The sequence below is a fragment of the Mytilus trossulus genome, chromosome 4 (assembly GCF_036588685.1).
Source record: "Mytilus trossulus isolate FHL-02 chromosome 4, PNRI_Mtr1.1.1.hap1, whole genome shotgun sequence".
Lineage (NCBI taxonomy): Eukaryota > Metazoa > Mollusca > Bivalvia > Mytilida > Mytilidae > Mytilus > Mytilus trossulus.
This window is the reverse complement of record NC_086376.1, coordinates 30,812,108-30,821,415: the sequence shown is the minus strand read 5'-3', so window position 1 is coordinate 30,821,415 and position 9,308 is coordinate 30,812,108.

Here is a 9,308-nt window from a genome sequence, read left to right as displayed (position 1 = left end):
GCATGAAACATGTTCTCATTCAGAGGATCAATCCTAAGGAACGGCTGGCATATTTTAAATATCAACTGCGAGTTTGCAGTTTGAACGATAGTGAAACAATTTCTGAAATTGGTCGGCGTTTTAAGATACTAGCTCATAAGGCTTATCCTGATAATTTTTCCAATTTGGATTCGTATTTTACTGACTTACTTGCATCATGTTTGAATATTGAGATGGCTAAATTTGTCACTTTTAAGCACCCTCATAGTTTAGATGAGGCTTTATCACTGGCTGTGGAATATGAAGCTGTCCATTTTGCTGGAGATCCTGCGACAAATGATGAGTCAAAAAGTTCAGTTTGTTGTAATACTGTTCATAAAAGCTTTGAAATTTTAATTCGTATATTGAGGCGGCGATTGAAATCACGCAGGAAACATAAACCTAAGAGATGTTTTAAATGTCATCAGTCATGTCATGTCAGGTCTAAGTGTCCAAATATGTCTATCAAAGTTCATGATAGAGATGAAAGGTCTGTAGATAGTGAAGGCATGCTCCCGGAAATAGGCAGGATGTTGAAGAACGACTTAAATCACAACTTTTGTAGTTCAGATTGTGTTACCTTGGTTTAACGTTTGTTTTTACATTGTGTTGTTTATTTATAGTTTTACTTTATATTTATTTCGATATTCTCAGAGGTGTCACACGCCTCAATTTTTGGCTGTTTGGCTTTTATTTTTCAAAGGGAGGGATGACACACATCCCAACTTGTTCAATTCTTCATCAGTACTGACTTGAATATGGCGGGTTGTCTGTATAGTTTGAAGTGTAGACTGTTAGCTAGTTGTAGTAGGAATTGGTTTGTTTTATGAGTTGTTGCTCGTTTGTCTGAATTGTAATCTCTAGCTTAATATTAAGTATTTAGGGAGTTTATGAAAGTCCGACTTCTTGACTTTTGTCATGGCAGAAACCAATAGAGTGAACGTTTAGCTTTAAGTTAGGATCGCTTCTAGCTGATACAGATGGATCTGAACCATTATTTAGAAACTTGCAAAAAAATTGGGCATCGTCCATTTTATTTTGAGAACCTTGCTATAACAGTTAGGTATCACCCAACTTTATTTTGAGAACCTTGCATATAGATGGACCCGATCCATCTCCGGTGGACCAACGTCTGTGTTACCGTTATCAACAGCGTTGGAGTGCAGTGAAAGAACCCGGTGGTACACGTCGAGCATACCCAACTATATCAGTCCTATTCAGGACCGATAACTCTGTCGATAGATATTATAGGGTATATAATATTGTTAAATCCAGATCAATCGTATCATACGTCTCTGCTGGAATGTATACAATAACTCTTTTTTTTTAAAACAATTTCAACTTTACATCGATTCATTGCCTGGATTTAGCTTTAAATATTGAATTAAAAAATAAATAACAATTAATAAAAATCATATTCAGTTATCGAAATTCATTTAAATTAAAATTTGAATCAGAATAATTCTTTGAAATAATTATAGAAACATATAAATATTCGAATGCCTTTTAAGCAAAAAATTTTTTAAGAAATTTTCATAATATTAATATTCACCTAAAGTTGATTATGAACCATACTTCTTCTGATTTGACACGGGAAGGAGAAGATATTTATTTGTACATTTATGAAAACTTTTGTATATCACAAAATTTAAACTCTGGTAATACATGTATACACACTGACAGGATGTTGAATGTCACCTGGTTACTTTTGGTTTGCACGTCTACCTGACAATATATTATGATGTAATATTTAACCCACGTTATATTTCACCTGTTCGGTCAAGGAATGTAAAGGTATAGAATATTTATCTATTATAATTGGACATCGTTTTTTTTTTCTTAGAATGAAAATATTTTTGTTTTGTTTTAAAAGGAATGTATAATATATTTCTAAAGAGAATAAAATATACAGAAAACTTTAAAAATGAGATGAGATTTTTTTTTATTATCGATATTGTAAACTCTTTTCTGGTAATAGTATCTCCTGGATGAATATCTGTCAAAATAAATGTTCCCGTGTCACACTTAAAATATTTTTTTTTATAAAGAAATTTTGAAATCAATGATATCGAAATATCACTAAAGGAAAATAACAGAAACATCAGAGATTCCTAATGAAAAATTAGATATAATCTAGGAAAGTCTAACTATAGAAATCATTGATTTGATGCAACATTTTCATGTGATACATCAGCCGCCATTTTGAAAAATCTCGGAAAATTCCCTTTTTTAAATCGATGTTTGACCGAATTTGCCCTGAAATTAAACTGTTTTAAGTAGTATTTTTTGCCAGCTATATGTTTGAATATACTTGATCGATTTGCAAAGTTTGTGTTTTATTAACAGAATTTCTTTATTTGTTGTAAAGGGAGACTTGGGTATCGGTAATTTAGCATTAAGTCAACGGAGAAATGACGAGAAAAAGTGCATGTTTTACAATGTCGATTTGACCGAATTTAATCAAAAATTAAACTGTTAGGACCAACATTGTTTGATAGAAATATTTTTGAATATCAAGGATTGATTTGCAAAAGTAAGAAAACGGATCAGGTTTATGAGAAAATTAAACTTTATTGAAGAATATATGCATTTTATATGGGGAAATATAAAACAAAATGGCGTCTATTATACGTCACAAAAGTCACGTGATGTCTAACTTAGTTGAATATGTGTGTCACTGTGAGATCAACATTGGTGGACATTGCCTGGTATAACATTTCATGTTGGATTTCAACCGTTAGCTGTGCCGTTACCCTATATACGACGTACCACTGATTATGAAACCTACCTACCAAAAAGACTTATAAAGTCGCGACCGTTAACAGATGAACCTGATTATGATGTGTGTTTGTGTATGCTTTAAACAGTGACATTTACTTAAAAGGGATAGTATTACATGCGTTTACAAGACATTTAATCTGATGACATTGGTTATCAAATGTTATTCCATATACATTTGTTTCCGAAAGGAGGAGGAGGGTATCAGATTAGTGAAGTGGTCTCCATTGAACAGATTGAACTGTCCCGTTATTTGAATTGACTGGTACATATTTGATTTAATGTTTACATGACTTGTGAATTTTGCGTTTTTGATGCAGCAGATACATCAATTTGATAGATATTATGGTTTGCAGACTTTGTTTATGAAATTTATTGTTTGTCTTAGGGGGGAGGAATGTGGCAGTCATGATTATTATGTCATTATTATTTTTCTTGTTTAAAACTATAAATTTCATATTTCTTTATTTGATGATTTACATGAAGCTTATAAGGTATATATTTGTTAAATTGCAAAGCTTTTGCTATTTGATTGTTTGGTTAAAGATATTTATTTATATTGTAAAGTTTAATATTTATTAATATTATACAACTCGTTTTAGATTCTTATCTTGAATCCTCTGAGGACTGACATTCAGTCCAACCAAGGAAAGCCAAGCTTTCCAACCATCGTTTAGGTTAGTGCATTTGCTACATGCTTTCTTAGTACGGGTAGTTTGAAGTCATTGAATGCTCCATTTCTACTTACTCTTGGCATATCATAATAAAAGTTGTACTTTGTTGATTAAATTATATATTGTTTTCAGTTTTGGGATTTCATTTACTTAGATATATTATAGCGCATCACATTTGGCATCCATCGTCTCTGTTACATCAGTTTACAAACTAGAATTAGCTGTGGTCCGCATCCCCGAATCTTAGGCAGAATTGTTCCTGCTACAGTATGAAAGATTTCAATGCTAAATATTGAAACATTATTCTTATTACACACACACATTGACCTTATATCAGAAAAAGAGATGAATGAATATTGAATTATATCGAATGAGACGAGGGCCAACTTCTTTGACAAGTATTTGCACATGCTTTTACAATGTTTTAGTAATCCCTCTTGTTTTGGGAAAATAATGAGACATCTCTCATCATCAATCTACGACCAAATCATTTCTTAAAACAGCAATTATATTTAGATTGAAGTACACATTGATATTAATACCAATTGAATAAAAAATACTGCATGCAAATTATTGTTTATACCAAGTTAATAAAAAATATTGATTCAAATGATTGTTTATACCAAGTTAATAAAAAAATATTGCATTTGAATATTATATCATTTGAATGAAAAATTGAACCATTTGAATGAAAAATTATACCATTTGAATGAAACATTATACCATTTGAATAAAAATATTGCATTTAAATGGTATATTTTTCATTTAAAAATTATACCATTTGAATAAAAAATTTTGCATCCAAATAAAAAAAAAAATACCATTCAAATGAAAAAATATAACATTTAAATGAAAAAATATACCAATTAAATATAAAATATTGCATTTAAATGAAAAATATTGATTTTTTGCAACCAATACCATGCCATATACATTTTACATTGTTTTCAATGGAAGTGTTGCAATACTTTTTTCAATGTTTATATATATCCATCTCCGGTGGCACAACGTCTGTGTTACTGTTATCAACAGCGTTGGAGTGCAATGAAAGAACCCGGTGGTACACGTCAAATGTACCACTGTGAGATCAACATTGGTGGACATTGCCTGGTATAACCTTTCATGTTGGGTTTCAACCGTTAGCTGTGCCGTTGCCCTATATTTGACGTACCACTGATTCTGAAGCCTACCTATCAAAAAGACTTATAAAGTCGACCGTTAACAGATGAACCTGATTATGATGTGTGTTTGTGTATGCGTTAAACAGTGACATTTACTTAAAAGGGATAGTATTACATGCCTTTACAAGACATTTAATCTGATGACATTGGTTATCAAATGTTATTCCATATACATTTGTTTCCGAAGGGAGGAGGAGGGTAGCAGATTAGTGAAGTGGTCTCCATTGAACAGATTGAACTGTCTCGCTATTTGAATTGACTGGTACATATTTGATTTAATGTTTACATGACTTGTAAATTTTGATGCAGCAGATACATCAATTTGATAGACATTTTGGTTTGCAGACTTTGTTTATGAAATGTATTGTTTGTCTTAGGGGGGAGGAATGTGGCAGTTAGGATTATTATGTTATTATTATTTTTCTTGTTTAAAACTATAAATTTCATATTTCTTTATTTGATGATTTACATGAAGCTTATTAGGTATATATTTGTTAAATTGCATAGCTTTTGCTATTTGATTCTTTGGTTAAAGATATTTATTTATATTGTAAAGTTTAATATTTGCACCGTCACAAAACCTTTGATTACCTTCTGTGAGTTCTGTATTTTATACAACTCGTTTTAGATTCTTATCTTGAATCCTCTGAGGACTGACATTCAGTCAAACCATGGAAAGCCAAGCTTTCCAACCATCGTTTAGGTTAGTGCATTTGCTACACGCTTTCTTAGTACGGGTAGTTTGAAGTCATCGAATGCTCAATTTCTACTTACTATCGGCATATCATAATAAAAGTTGTACTTTGTTGATTAAATTATATATTGTTTTCAGTTTTTTGATTTCATTTACTTAGATATATTATACCGCATCACATTTGGCATCCATCGTCTCCGTTACATCAGTTTACAAACTAGAATTAGCTGTGGTCCGCATCCCCGAATCTTAGGCAGAATTGTTCCTGCTACAGTATGAAAGATTTCAATGCTAAATATTGAAACAGTTATTCTTATTACACACACACATTGACCTTATATCAGAAAAAGAGATGAATGAATATAGAATTATATCGAATGAGACGAGGGCCAACTTCTTTGACAAGTATTTGCACATGCTTTTACAATGTTTTAGTAATCCCTCTTGTTTTGGGAAAATAATGAGACATCTCTGTTCATCAACCTTCGACCAAATCACTTTTTAAAACAGCAATTATGTTTAGATTGAAGTACACATTGATATTAATACCAATTGAATAAAGAATATTGCATGCAAATGATTTTTGTATACCAAGTTAATAAAAAATATTGCATTTGAAAGAGAATTATACCATTTGAATGAAAAAGTGTACCATTTGAATGAAAAATTATACCATTTGAATGAAAAATTATACCATTTGAATAAAAATATTGCATTTAAATGGTAATTTTTTCATTTAAAAATTATACCATTTGAATAAAAAATTTTGCATCCAAATAAAAAAAAAATACCATTCAAATGAAAAAATATAACATTTAAATGAAAAAATATACCAATTAAATATAAAATATTGCATTTAAATGAAAAATATTGATTTTTTGCAACCAATACCATGCCATATACATTTTACATTGTTTTCAATGGAAGTGTTGCAATACTTTTTTCAATGTTTATATATATCCATCTCCGGTGGCACAACGTCTGTGTTACTGTTATCAACAGCGTTGGAGTGCAATGAAAGAACCCGGTGGTACACGTCAAATGTACCACTGTGAGATCAACATTGGTGGACATTGCCTGGTATAACCTTTCATGTTGGGTTTCAACCGTTAGCTGTGCCGTTGCCCTATATTTGACGTACCACTGATTCTGAAGCCTACCTATCAAAAAGACTTATAAAGTCGACCGTTAACAGATGAACCTGATTATGATGTGTGTTTGTGTATGCGTTAAACAGTGACATTTACTTAAAAGGGATAGTATTACATGCCTTTACAAGACATTTAATCTGATGACATTGGTTATCAAATGTTATTCCATATACATTTGTTTCCGAAGGGAGGAGGAGGGTAGCAGATTAGTGAAGTGGTCTCCATTGAACAGATTGAACTGTCTCGCTATTTGAATTGACTGGTACATATTTGATTTAATGTTTACATGACTTGTGAATTTTGATGCAGCAGATACATCAATTTGATAGACATTTTGGTTTGCAGACTTTGTTTATGAAATGTATTGTTTGTCTTAGGGGGGAGGAATGTGGCAGTTAGGATTATTATGTTATTATTATTTTTCTTGTTTAAAACTATAAATTTCATATTTCTTTATTTGATGATTTACATGAAGCTTATTAGGTATATATTTGTTAAATTGCATAGCTTTTGCTATTTGATTCTTTGGTTAAAGATATTTATTTATATTGTAAAGTTTAATATTTGCACCGTCACAAAACCTTTGATTACCTTCTGTGAGTTCTGTATTTTATACAACTCGTTTTAGATTCTTATCTTGAATCCTCTGAGGACTGACATTCAGTCAAACCAAGGAAAGCCAAGCTTTCCAACCATCGTTTAGGTTAGTGCATTTGCTACACGCTTTCTTAGTACGGGTAGTTTGAAGTCATCGAATGCTCAATTTCTACTTACTATCGGCATATCATAATAAAAGTTGTACTTTGTTGATTAAATTATATATTGTTTTCAGTTTTTTGATTTCATTTACTTAGATATATTATACCGCATCACATTTGGCATCCATCGTCTCCGTTACATCAGTTTACAAACTAGAATTAGCTGTGGTCCGCATCCCCGAATCTTAGGCAGAATTGTTCCTGCTACAGTATGAAAGATTTCAATGCTAAATATTGAAACAGTTATTCTTATTACACACACACATTGACCTTATATCAGAAAAAGAGATGAATGAATATAGAATTATATCGAATGAGACGAGGGCCAACTTCTTTGACAAGTATTTGCACATGCTTTTACAATGTTTTAGTAATCCCTCTTGTTTTGGGAAAATAATGAGACATCTCTGTTCATCAACCTTCGACCAAATCACTTCTTAAAACAGCAATTATGTTTAGATTGAAGTACACATTGATTTTAATACCAATTGAATAAAGAATATTGCATGCAAATGATTTTTGTATACCAAGTTAATAAAAAATATTGCATTTGAAAGAGAATTATACCATTTGAATGAAAAAGTGTACCATTTGAATGAAAAATTATACCATTTGAATGAAAAATTATACCATTTGAATAAAAATATTGCATTTAAATGGTAATTTTTTCATTTAAAAATTATACCATTTGAATAAAAAATATTGCATCCAAATAAAAATATATACCATTCAAATCAAAAAATATTACATTTAAATGAAAAAATATACCAATTCAATATAAGATATTGCATTAAAATGAAAAATATTGAATTTTGCAACCAATACCATGCAATATACATTTTACATTGTTTTCAATGGAAGTGTTGCAATACTTTTTTCAATGTGTTTATATATTCTTCTTATGAAACACTGGAATTTCTAGTAACAGAAACTATAGTGTGCGTAGTCTTCTATGAATTACGGAACACAACTGGTACCCTATGTAAAATTCATAACAAATGAGTGTGCTCTTGTAACTCTACCACATATAATTATCCTTCTGCTCTGTCATTTGCTGGAGTATATAGTTCTACTTATTTTAGATTTGACAAAATTTTTGCCAGTAGTAGTCGTAGTCATCCCTGTTAGACTAGATCACTTTTTCCCCATAGACCCAATGTTAAAGTCGCTATTTTGTTTGGTGGAGGGAATTTTTCGACAAGGGTCAAGTGGTCATTTTTTTTTTAAATTAGTAATATAATTAGGTAAATATTGTGTTTTCTTAATTAATAATTAATTATGACAATTAATAATATAATTAAGTATATTGATAAAATTTTAATCAATATTTAGTGATGACAATGGTTCAAATCTAATTATTATTATTGATTGATATCTACTCTTGTAGCACAGGTAATAGGGTACTTTGACCAAATCAATTTATCAAGACAAATCTTTTTTGTTGTTGATGACCAGTGGAAGAATAAACAGTATGTCATCCTTTGTGTTAAAATAATACGTATACCATTGTAAACAGCGGACGTATTCCAAAATATTTTCTTCAACTTTGCCATATTTGAAATGACCTACTAAATAAACCTTACATTCAATGTTTACATGAGTATAGAATGAAATTCAAAACAGTGTGGCTGTGGCCATTGATTGACACATTAAATTCATCCATTGACTGGGACAATTTAGGTGAACGTTTGTATGTAACGATCACTGCTCACTATACACTTTTAAAAGATTCTTAAACTATGTGGTCACCAAAAGTTCTCAACACCTAAATAAAGTAATTCGAAAAATCAATCAGAAATAACACGATGTTTTAATTTATATCAATTATATAAATCAAAAAACATAAAGATTATTCCTGATTAATTTTTCGAATTATTTTATAATTAAAGGCGTTTATAAACATTTTGTGACCCCACAGTTTAAATGTCTATCGTAGGTATGTCGTGAACAGTGGTCGCTACAGACAAACGTTCACGTAAATTGTCCCAGTCAATGGATGAATTTAATCTGTCAATCAATAGCCACAGCCACACTGTTTTGAATTTCATTCTAAA